The sequence below is a fragment of the Tenrec ecaudatus genome, chromosome 3 (genome assembly GCF_050624435.1).
Source record: "Tenrec ecaudatus isolate mTenEca1 chromosome 3, mTenEca1.hap1, whole genome shotgun sequence".
NCBI lineage: Eukaryota > Metazoa > Chordata > Mammalia > Afrosoricida > Tenrecidae > Tenrec > Tenrec ecaudatus.
The window spans coordinates 167,520,600-167,533,194 of NC_134532.1; the positions used below are offsets into that span (position 1 = coordinate 167,520,600).

General features: G+C 48.4%; 1 protein-coding gene and 1 pseudogene across 1 annotated transcript in view; both read right to left on the reverse strand.

The window, feature by feature from the left end:
* CRACD (capping protein inhibiting regulator of actin dynamics) overlaps nucleotides 1-12,595 on the reverse strand; it is a 154,753-nt gene that overhangs the window by 57,085 nt on the left and 85,073 nt on the right. The window contains exon 2 of the mRNA XM_075544285.1: nucleotides 11,840-12,011. The gene's annotated coding sequence lies outside the window, so the exon portion shown is untranslated. The remainder of the gene's footprint in view (nucleotides 1-11,839; nucleotides 12,012-12,595) is intronic.
* LOC142443655 (6-phosphogluconate dehydrogenase, decarboxylating pseudogene) lies at nucleotides 349-1,855 on the reverse strand (annotated as a pseudogene).

Consider the following 12,595-nt stretch of genomic DNA (forward strand, 5'->3'; position numbering starts at 1 on the left):
ACAAAGTCATTTTTATTTAGAGGGGAAAAAACCAGCTGCATAATACAAAGTTAGATATAATCTCACAAAAAACTGTCTGTGTGGGGAGGGCTGTGGCCAGTACCAGGGCCAAGGGAGTGCCGGCTGCCGCCAGGAGCTACCTTGCAGCTGTCACGCCCAGGCTGGCTGGCCTGTCCCAGAAGGTGAGGGCAGAGGGCACGGCAGTTCTTGAAGAACTGCTTTAAGATTAAACTCTAGCTGACGCTCAGGGGACTCTTGCACCACTTATTGGAAAAGATCTGCGCAGAGAGGAGGGCAGAGGGCCCTGTAAGCAGCGGTGTGTGACTAATGGAATGTCCCTGTTGATGGCATGGTGGTGGCTGGGAAACCTCTGCCTAGGCATTGTAGGAAGAGGACGACACGTTGCCACCGTGGTCTGTCCAATTCGTGTGGATGAGTTGTCCTGGTTTGGTTAAAAGTTCATAAGTATGAGCCTCAAAGTAGTCCGGCTAGGCCTGGATGAGGTTGGCGGGCAGCATCTCGTGTCGGTAGCCATAGTAGGAGAGCGCGGTGGTGAAGCAGGGCATGGGGATGCCTATCTGGACCCCTGTACTGATGGCCCGCTGCCAGGAGTCCTGGCAGTTTTCGACAGCTGACTTGAAGAAGTCATCCAACAGGAGATTCTGAAGGTCTGGGTTTTGGTCAAAAGCATCCTTTATCTTCCCCAGGAAGACACTTCTGATGATGCAGCCCCCCTCCACATCAGGGCAATGCCACCACAGTTGAGGGTCCAGCCAAATTTGGTGGCTGCCTGCAGAGCAGCATGAAGCCTTGTGTGTGGGAGATGACCTTGGATACATAGAAGGCCTTCCGAAAGTCCTCCAGGAATGACTTCTTGTCTCCAACAAACGGGGCCTTAGGGGGACCCTTTAACTTTGTGCTAGCTGTATCCGCTCATCCTTCAGCAATGTAAGCACCGAGTAAAGACAGCTTCTCCGATAAGGGTGACAGGGACCCCATACTCCAGGGCTGAGATGGCCGTCAAGTTCCTGGTGCCCTTCTGCCCTGCACTGTCCCTGGTCTTCAGTAACAGGTGTTTGCCATCGGTATCTTTGAACTTGAGGATGTTGGCTGTGATTTCAATCAGGAAGGAGTCTAGCTCCGTCTTATTCCATTCCTCAAATGCCTTGGCCATCTCGTCATGCTCCATGCCGAGAACGTCTTTCAGCAGGTGGTAGGCCTCGCAGATGAGCTGCATGTCGCCGTACTCAATGCCATTGTGCACCATCTTCACAGAGTGGCCTGCTCCCTCCTCGCCCACCCAGTCACAGCAGGGTTCTCCGGTGCCCACTTTCGCGGCAATGCCTTGGAAAATTGTCTGGATGTGCGGCCAGGCTTCTTTGTTTCCTCCTGGCAGGAGCGACGGGCCGTATCAGGCCCCGCCTTCGCCACCACTCACTCCACTCCCCACAAACAAGATCCCCTTGGCCTTGAGGTCCCGACATCGTCTCATGGTATCCCTGTACTCAGAATTCCCCCATCGATGATGATGTCACCAGCATCCAACAAGGGCACCAGTTTTTCAATGAAATCGTCAACGGCTTGACCAGCCTTCACCAGAAGCACGATCCGCCGAGGCTTCTTCAACTTGGAGACCATTTCCTTCAAGGAGTGAGCGCCAACCACTTTGGTGCCCTTTGCCTCGTTGGCCAGGAAATCACAACTTTGGAGACCGTCCTGTTGAAACGCACAGACCACAAAGCCGTGGTCATTCATGTTCAGAATGAGGTTCTGGCCCACGACGGCCAGTCCAATCAGTGCAGTATCAGCTTCGGCCATGGCGGCGTCGGTCAGGAGAGAGCCGAGGAGTCCGGTGGAAGAGCTGCACTGTTTTATAGCGACAACTCTGTCGTGTTTCAAGAGGAAGGGAGAAATGGGGAACTGATCGCAACGAGCGACACATCACCATCCACCCCTCTCCAGGGGGAAGAACAGGAAACATGGGGGAAGGGAGACATGAAAACAATAACAATGTACAATCTGTCAGGGGCTGTGGGGGCAGGGAGTGGGAGGAAAGAACGATACCAAGGGTTAATAGAAAGTAAATGTCTAAATAAAAAAAAAAGAAAGTAAATGTCTAGAAAAAAATGAGGGCAAAATATGTACAAACATGCTGATTCATTTGATGCACAGATTGTGATAAGAGTTGTACAAGCCCCCAGTAGAATAATTTTTAAAAATAGGATTGCTTTGATTATCTGGGCTCTGTGCATTTCCGTATCCATTTTAAGATCTGCTTGCCAGGTTTGCACACTCACTCATAAAGCCAGCTGGGTTGTGACAGGGTGCACACTGAATCTGGCATCCATCCTGGGAACAGGGCCATCTTAATAATATTGACTTTTTCAATCCATGAAAATGGATCATCTTTAATTTCCTCCAGTGGCATTTTTTTAGTTTTAATGTATTTCAATGGTTGAAATTTATTTGTAAATATTTTATTATTTGATGTTTTCACAAATGGCACTAATTTCCTAATTCCATTTTCAGACTGTTCGTACAATTGGGTTTTGGATGTCAGCCTTGCAACCTATCCCTTGAACCATATATATTAATTTTAATGGGTTTTTGGTCTTTTTGGGTGAATGCCTCTGGATTGTCTGTACAAAAGATTACATCGTCAGCCAATATAGTTTCACTTCTTTTGTTCTAAGCGGAATAACTTTTACTCTTTTCTTTGCCTAGCTTTCCTAGTTAGACTCCACAGTCCAGGGTTAAAGAGACAGGATGAGAAAAGATACCGGTGTCTTGTGGCTCCTTCCTAGGAAACCGCAATCATCAGCCTTTAATCTTAGGAATGTGATTGATGTTGGCGATTTCTTTCTTTTTTTATTTCTTTTTTTGGTAGATGCCCTTTTTCAAGTGGAAGAAGTTTCTTTTTATTCTTAGCTTGTTTTAATTTTGAAGAGGCATTGGATTCCGCCAAATGCCTTTCTGCATCCACTGAGAGGATGAAGTAGCTTTTGTCCCTTAGGCTATTAATATGATGTATTACACCATTTGGTTTCCATAGGTTAAACCAACCTTGAATTTCTGGGATAAATCTTACTTAGTTGTAAGGTATCAATTTTTTAATATGTTGTTGAATTTCAGTTTGGGAGTACTTTGTTCCCTGTCTTAGAATTACTGTTGACTCACAGGAACCCCACAGGGCAGGGTAGAGCCGCCACGGTGCTTCTTTACAGGAGTGGAAAGCCCCGTTTTATTCCCGAGGAGCAGCTGGTGGTTTCAAAGTGCTCATCTTGAAATCAATAGCCCAATGTGTAACCACTACGCTGCCAGGGCTTGCCACTGACTTGAAGGCAGTGAGTTTAGTTTTGATTTTGGATTATTTTACTGGTGGCTAGTATTTTGGGCCAGGTGGTACAAATGATTAAGCACTCACCTACTAGGCAAAGGTTTGCAGTTTGAAGTCAGTCACTTTGAAGACTGTACTAGTGATCTACTTCTACAAATGTCAGCCACTGAAAATACTATGGACACGCGGGGTTTCCAGGACTTGGAATCAATGGAATGACAACTAACAGAAGTAGTTTACTAGATGTAGAATTGTTTTCTGACTACTCTGGCTCTTTGTCAAGCAATACGTCATGGAGAAACAGTCTTCTGTATTCATAGGGGATATTGGTCCAGTCACTCTAAAAGCTACTCCTTTTCTGGAGTCAGGGCAGGCCCTCTCCATTCCTGATTACTTTCCCTGATGCTCATAACTCCCGGTGAGCTCAACTTCCTAGAGTTCCTTCAATTCTCAATGTGGTTACAGTTTCCACTTACCATAAAGCGCCATCATTGTTCAGGATTAAGTAAATACTGGGTATTATGGGGAAGATGAAAACAGGACAAGGGGACCCCAGTAGGACTCAGAGGTCAGGGAAGAGAGATGCTTAGCTATGAAGTCTGACCAGAAGCAGAAGCTCCGGAGAAACAAGGACCTTCTTCCAGGGGTGACAGAAAGAGAAAACCTTCTCCTCAAATCAGCACCCTGAATTTGGGATCCTAGCCTTTTAAACTGTGAGAAAATAAACTGTTGTCTGTTAAAAACTCCCACTATGGTACTTCTGTTCTATAAGGAAGACAGCATTTCCTACATGGTAGGCCTACTTTGTTTATCTGGGAGCTTGGCCACCAGACAGTGGGTGACAGCAATGTGTTTATGATGCAGACCTTGGGCCACATGGTATCAGCTTGACCTCTGGAGGTGCTGGAGACCAAAGTCAGACATGTGAGCTGACAGGTATGTCGATGTGACTCACCACCAATGAAACCCAATGCATGCCAGATACTGGTACTAAATGTTTTGGTTGAAGATTCCACAGAAGAATTCCTGATCAAAGGGGGGAGGATATGGGGCATAATTTAAAATTCTCATAGAATTTTAGGAGCCACGGAGGCTACATGAGTTCTTGAAACTCTTGATCTGAGAACACGATTACATCTTAACCCTAACCCCGATATCCCCTTAAGTCTTCTCCAAACCAAATAACAGTTGAGCTTCATTATCAAAGAATGTCTGCACTGAGCACTTTGCTCCTTTAAGGAAGCGTCTGTACAGGATAACGTGGACAACAGCAACTCAAAGGCTGAGAGGAAGTGCGAGGGTAGTGAGTTTATGTTAATAGTAGAGGAAGGGTTTGGGAAGGGAGGGATAGTGGTAGTTACATAATTTCATGTCAACTTGTTAAATAGGCTATCGGGGTGGAGTCTAGCCTGTCAATCAGGTCACAGCCTGATGACGCCTCCTTGTGGGCAGGGCTTTCTTATGAGGATTCACCAGTTTCCCTGTGTTCCTCCTTGGGGTCAGGACACACCCTCACTCTGCTTCCTGTGGACAAACCACGTGAGCCACACTGATGGAAGCCAGGGCCCTGAAGCTGCTTCCACCGCCACTGGATCCACATGGCTTTCCACCCACTGAGCTGTGATCTTCTGGCATTCGGTGTCATTGCATGTGTTGTATGAGTCTGAAGAGGAATTTATAGACTGGTATCAGCCATATGGGCTAATTTCGGACTTATGGACTGGATCTAGACTGGGCTGGGATGTTTTCTTAATGTACAATTACTCTTTGATATAAAGCTCTCTCTTATGCACATATGCATGTCTCTGGATTTGTTTCTCTAGTCAACATGGACTAACACAGAGGCTGAGAATGGTTGCATAACTTGAAGAATGTAATCAACCCCACTGAGTTGTACATGTTGTAATTGTTGACTGTTTTGCTGTGTATATTTTCAACAACAAGAAAATAAAATAAAGTATTAAAATAAACAAACAAAAAGCCTGGCAGCATGGCTCCAGTGAGCTTCCGTGGCTGACAATACTCTGTGCGCTGTCACACATTATTGCTGCCCACAGGTCCTTATTGAGGGGGACAACTGGAAGCTCCCTATCTATTGAACCCTGAACCTTGACTATGTGCCTCTTCCCTTGCTGTGTTTCATCTGTAGAGCTCTACCCGGTGACGAAGGAGAACTGTGCGTATACTGGCTTTTCTGAGTCCTGTGAGAGGTTCACCGAACCCGAGAGTGGTGTTGGGGGCCCCTGAACGGCATGTGGGACGTAAGAGATGAGTTCGCTCATACAAAACCACAGTCCAGTCAGTGGTGGCTCGAATCCACACCAAGGGTCTACAGTCACAGGGCTCCCACAACCCCTCCGACTACAGCTTCTTTTTTGAGAAATAGAAAACATATATAATGTTGAACTGAAAAGTTCAAGCATTAAGAATCTTATTTAACTCACTTTGTCCCAGGACTTCCTAAGACTGACCAAGATGACCTTCCTGTTGGCTTAACCTTCTTTAGGAAAGGAACTACAATATTTGCTGTACCTAATTAATATAAGGAGTCACATTCCACAGTGAAAAACTGATTGTTTTATTGCTTTGAGTTTTCTATTGGCATCTGTCATTTAAGAGCAGCAGCCTAGGAGAGATAAGGAGGTTTCAAACCTAGAGGTAACAACAGGCTTCCAACCTAAAAGCCCAAAGGAAATGTAAAATTTCAGGCAGGAGCAGCAGATCAATAAAGAGCTATTTTTAGCCAAGGAGACATTTCCAGAATTGCAGATTCTCAGAGTTCAATTGCATGCTAAAGTTCATCTTCTTTGGGTTCCCATCCAGTGTGAAAACCCCCACCTTCATTAGCCCTAAAGCCCAGCCCGCCTGCTCCTTTTCTGGTAGCTCTAGAAGTCCTGTGAGTGTACTGGTTATGCCTTGGGCTGCTAGCCAAAAGTCAGCAGTTCAAAACCACTAGCCACTGTGAGGGAGAAAGACGAGGCTTTCTACTCCTGTACAGAGGTACAATCAGGGAAACTCACAGGGGCAGTTCTACCCTGCCCTGTAGTGACACTATGAGTCAGCATCGATAGCAGAGAATTTGGAGTTCTGGTGAGTTATTAGGAAAATTGTCTTCAAGTTGGGCTGACACATGCCTCATGGACACCTCGTTTAAGATCCTATTAATGGAATTTTTAAAGTGTTGTGTTTTAGTGAGAACTGCGTCTTATGTTTTGGAGACAGCAAATAAAATGTAAGGGTATTAAAAAAATGACACAGTGTAAAGTAACATGACTTTTGCTTTTCATGACTCTTAACTGAACCATAAACAGAAAACAAAGGCTTCTTGGAAAAGAAGCTCCTTTTGTCCTTTCATCTGTAAACAAGGCTGAGGAGCTGGATTCTCACTGACTGGTAGTTCTGAATGCTGGACGATAGATAGGCTATGCAGGTAATTGGTGCTTTGTGGACGGGATCCGCTTGCAGTGAACAACTGCCCAGAAGAAAGGGAAATATACAGCTTAGAAGTTACTTCTAGGCGTCAGTATTTCCACCTCTATTTTAACAGAAAAAGTTTATAATGATTTTTTATTGTACAAATTAATTTTGAAAATATTAAAAAGAGACATTTTAAAATGTAGAGCCCAAAGCTTATCCTTCTCATCTTTTAAAATGAGGTATATGAAAAACAAAACCCAAAACTGCCATCCTATTAATTCTGACTCATGCTGACCCTACAGAGCTCGGTAAGACTGCCTCTGTAAGTTTCAGAGACGGAAACTCTTTCCAGAAGTAGAAAGCCCCCTCTTTCTCCCACAGGTGGTTTCAAACTGCTGACCTTTCCGTTAGCAGTCATGAAGAGGGCACATAGCTTTACCTATGATTTTTAGAAGGCGTTCTAGTGGCTTAGTGCTTATGCCTTGGGCTGCTAACTGTAAGGCCAGCATTTTGAAACCACCAGCTGCTCTGCCTGAGAAACATTAGGCTTTCTACTCCCATAAAGATGCACAGTCTCAGAGGACTCAGAGGAAGCAGAGCGTGGCTGCCCCAGGCTGGGGAAGCGGCGGTCACTGCCTCTTCGGGGGGAACCCCTGGCCTTGTGGGTATCCCATGTTAGTTCTGATCACATGGTCCTGCTCGATACGCACCTCCATGAAAGGATCACGGAAGATAAGGGCGCTACAGCAAAGTGTGGTGAAGAAGCAGACAGCGCCCAGCTATCAATCAGAATAGTGTCTGGGGTCTTAAAGGCTTGTACTCAAGCATGCAGCCATCTAAGCGAGAAGTCAACTAAGTCCACATGGAAGAAGCACACCGGCTTGTGTGGTCCAAAGATGACACTAACAGAAGTGAACATGGTGAAGAGAAGAGTGTCAGAGCTTCAATTGTGGACGCCCAATTTGTAGAGGGCCATGGAGGACAGTGGGAGCCCAACCCATCTGCAGAGTGTCTAGTCAGATGAAGCCTCTGGACGATGCCCTCGAGCTACAGGCAAGGGTCTTGATCAGCTTTACAATCAGATGGCGATCACTGTAAACTTGATCATGCTGGATCAAACTTGATACTTGGTCAGTTGACCTCTCTCTCGACTCAACCTGAATGTGTTCTAGGCTCAAGTCATTCTTGCTTGATAAATGATAAAAATTTCTTCCTTGGCTTTTAACATGTTGATGGTGATCTTTTCTCTCTTACTCTTTATTTGTATTTTTATCTTTATTACGTTGTCCCTGCTGTTTTACTTTGTCTATGCTTTTTATTGTTTCCGTTGGGTCCCCCACTTTGGAAAGCCTAGGAAGAGTAGACGCATACAGATAATAACTGATGTACTGATTTATCGGGGATGTGGGGGTGATTTATCGGGGATGTGGGGGTGATTTATCGGGGATGTGGGGGTGAGGGGACTGAGAGAGCAAACAATAAATGCAGGAGGGGGGAGGGAGCACTGGAACTGATTGTGATGATGCGCATACAACTTTTTAAAAGCAATTTAACCAAGGAAGTGTATTATGCGTGAATGCTCTATCAAGAAAACCACGGACACGAGAAAGAAACCAAATGTGACCGATGGTTATGGTAGTTGAAGGGGAAAGCGTCATTGCGTAGGGGCACTGAGCTTATCATGGTGGCAGAGTGATTTGGAAAAGGTCTCAAGAATGGTTGTACAGCACAAAGAGTATAGTCCACGCACGGAATTATACAGGTAGAAGCGATGGAATTGGCGAATGTTCTGTTGTCTATATTTTTGCCACAATTAGAAAAAAATGATAATTACATGAATAACAAGGACGATACGCAGAAGAAAATGTTCTAGAATTGAATATGGTGATACTTATACAACTCCACTTGAATTGTATGGCATGTGGATGAAGTGCTAATAAAATTGTTAAACAAACAAACATGTACAGTCTCCACAGCCCACAAGGACAGTTCGACTCTGTCCTAAATGCTTGTTCTGAGTCGGCTGCGACTCAATAGCAGTAAGGTTGTTGCTGCTTGTGTTAGTCCGCGTAGACTGGAGAAACCAGTCCATAGACACTCACGTGTATATAAGCAAGACTGCTCTTGTACATAACGTTTATATACAAGAGCAGTTGAATATTGAGAAAACATCCCAGCCCAGTCCAGATCAAGTCCATAAGTCCGATGTTAGCCCATATGTCTGATACTAATCTATAAAGTCCTCTTTAGACTCAAGAAACACATGCAATGATGCTGAAGGCAGGGAGATCACAGGCCAGTGGGTGGGAAGTCTTGTGGATCCAGTGGCATCGTAAGCATCTCTGTGCTGACAGGGGTCTCCACATGGTTTCTCTGGCTCCAGGTCTGGCTCCTTCAGCCTCTCTCCATGTGTTTTCTCTACAGGGATGTCTCACAGGGAGTGAGCATGTGTCCCACCTCCAGCAAGCTATCTATCTCCTTAGTGCCTCCAAATGAGGTCATCAGGCTACTACCTGATTGACAGGCTAATCTCCACCTTCACTCTCAATCCTGTCAACTTGATAAACAACCACACTGTTGTTTTTGTATTTTGTAGAAATGCACCATCTGAGCCAGGGCGCGGTTCCCCAAGGCCTTGCAAAGCCTAAAATCTTAAGGCAAAGCCCACGGTGTCCATGGCCTACGACTTCAATGAGGAGGACCTCGCAGGGTGCACGCTCCTCTCCGAGTCTAACTAGGTTCAGTTAGACGTCAGGGGCTTGCCATGAGCACAGCGGGTCGAAAGAGTTGGGCTGCGCGCTCACAGGGGCGCCCTTTCCAGTCTTGGCCTCATTTTGTGCTCAACTGCGGATGCCGTTAGCTGCTGTCCAGTCGCCTCCAGCTCATGACCCTCAGGTATCACAGAGCAAACCGGCGCCTCCCTCAGTGCCTTCTTTGGGCTTGTTGTCCTGAGTCCCCTGCCATGGCCACTGGGTCCCATCCATCTCCGGGAAGGTTTCCCCGGACTTTACTCTTCGCCTCCACTTTACCAAACGTGACTTCCCTTTCCCATGACTGGCCCCTCTCCAACGATCCGTCCCAAACAAGTCAGTCAAAGTGCGGGACGACATTTTGCCTACCGTAGGGTTTCCACTGGCTGGTTTTTGAAAGCAGAGAGCCAAGCCTCTGCAGTCTGTCTTGGCCTGGAAGCGCCACGGAAACCTGCCTACTACAGGTCACCCTGCTGGTGTTTGAAATACGGGCGGCTCAGCTGCCAGCACCACGGAAACACGTAAGCCAGCATAGCACGAAAACTGGCGAGACGGGTGATAGAGAAAGAGCTACTTTCTAGACATCTCATTCAATTCCTGGGGCAAAACAACGAAACCCTCCACATTCCTATTTGACAGCACAAGGCTGCAGTGACCTCGGAGCCGGTTCCCATTGGCCCACAGGCGCCATGTGTTAGTGCCGACAGTCTGACAACTGGCTCGCCCGGGATAGCTGTGTCCCCTCAGTCCCACCCTTCCCTGGCATCACATCGGACAGGCTTCTCACCCCGAAGGACACAGACCATGGGAAGCACATACGTGCCTGCGCAGAAAAGGGACTGTATTCGTGGGGACTGACAGCCTGCTGTCAGCTCCGTGCGCCCTGCCGGCGGGGCGCGTTTGTAACTGTGTCATAATTAGAATCCACTTCCTGACGCGTGGCGGGGGACACGTGGCGGGAGACGCGTTTAACTTGTCCCGGGAATGCTGCCCAGATATCACACTCTATCATCTTTCTTTCAACGTGCCTGCGGGGAACCTGCATAGTGTTGTTCAAACACTAGACAGGAGCCCTGGAGGCGTAGCGGGTTCCTCCTTGGGCAGCAATTCGAAACCACCAACCCTTGCACGGGAGAAAGACGAGGCTGTCTACTCCTGGACAGAGTTACAGTCTCGTCAACCCACAGGGGCAGCTTTGTCCTGTCCCTCAGGGCTGCTGTGCGTCAGAATTGGTTGCATGGCAGTGCCTTTGGTTTACTCTGAGGCTGAAAGGCACTCTTGGTGAGGCAGTGGGTTACTCCCTGAGCCGCTGACCCCAGGGTCAGCAGTTCGAACCCACCAGTTGCTAAGCTGGAGAAAGAGGAGGGTGTGTAGTGCAGTAAGGATTTGGAAGTCTCAGTAACCCACAGGCGCAGTTCTCCTCTGTGTTACGGGGTCAGGGTGAGCGGAAACGGGCTTGATGGCGGTGACGGAGACTGTGAGGCGGAGGCAACCCTGGCTGCAGGCCTCATGCAGCTGGAAGTCCAGTGAGAGACGGACAAGCAGATCGCCACTTTCCAGAGGGAGCGGCGAGTTGCCCCGAGAAGCCAGGCACATGGTGCTGGGGGACCCCAACAAGGGCAGAGCAGTCAGGCGGGGTTGTCGGAAAAGGCACCTCCGAGGGGCTGATTGCTCAGGGGCCCGCATTAAAGCGGAAGCATCTCTGGTTCAACTTCAATTCCCATCACTCGGGCGAGGAAGCAAGCCTCTGACCCTGCTTATCTGAGGACTGGGCACCCTCCGAGCCTGCCTCCAGGAGGGAATAAAGAGGAAAAAGGAACAAGGGAACCAAAGGGCAGGAATACAAAACTCCACTCAAGACAGCCTCCCCCCCCCCCCCCGCCACCGCCCAGAGCTGGGGCCAAGCGCTGTGCCCTGGGCATTCTCCCGAGGATGGGACGAGGACCAGCCTGCCACCGTTTCCTGGACACAGGCGGTAAACGCTACGCCATGACTGTCTTCTCTCTTTATTTAGTAATTAGACCTGGGGAAGCAGTCTCCTTCAAACCTGCCAGTCAGGCACCACCTCCTGCCAGCGTGGCAGTCAGGTGCCACCCCCTTGCCAGGTGAGAAATCCCTGGGTCCCTGTGGACTCTGGGAAACTCAGTCATAGTCCTACCGGCTCCCCCAGGGACCCGTCCACACGGAAGGCACCCAATGTCGGCAGGATGGCTCAGGGCCTCCTTCCACCTTCCGGGAGGAACCACACTCCTGCCAGCGGCAACCTGCCTCCTTGGGGATCTCAGTCCCCACCCCGTGCGTGCCAGAGACCTGGAAAGGTAGTGTAAGTCAGTACCTTAGATTGTCCTCCAGGGTCTCCTCATCTGAGGAGAGGGTCCCATTGCTGACACTCTGGCGGGCAGAACTCTTCTTCCCCGAGGATTCCTCCCGGGACAGGGGCGCGTCTTTCTTTTTCCTCTTGGCAAACAATCTCTTGAAAGGCTGGAATTTGCCTCCCTTCTTCTTGTCTGTGAATTACAAGATAAACAGACGCTGTTGTTGGAGAGGGCTGCACCTCAGAGCCTAACAGTAAATTACAGCTGGGTTGCCTCAGGCCAAAGGGCAGTTCTTGGCTGGAAAGAGCCACCAAGCCCTGCCCTGGGGACTCCCGGACCTGCGAGATGACACCACCCATGCCCTGCCTGGGCAGAATCCAAGCCAAGGGCTCAGGGAGTCTTCTGTCCCCCAGGCTCCAAATCAATGTCGGAGGAGGAGGGGAAAGTAGGCCCCAGTCTCAAGGTGGCCTGCGTAGCCAGGTCCCACGCCCCTCCACCCCACCCCCCTGCACATGCCACGAAAAGGTGGGGCCTGCTTTCTTTAACAAAGCAGGTGGCCAAGGCCCCTTTTCACGGAAGAAGCTGTATGTGTATCTGTCTGTCTGTCTGTCTGTCTATCCTCTCTCCCCCACGGTTTGCCTTTATTAAGCACAGAAGATAACAACTCCTGACGTAAGTTTTTGACCCGATTCTCTCCATCCCCATCTTTTGACTTTACTTCTCTTGTCACTTCCAAAGCTATGGTGAAGAGCCCCCAAGAACACTGCGGTATATAT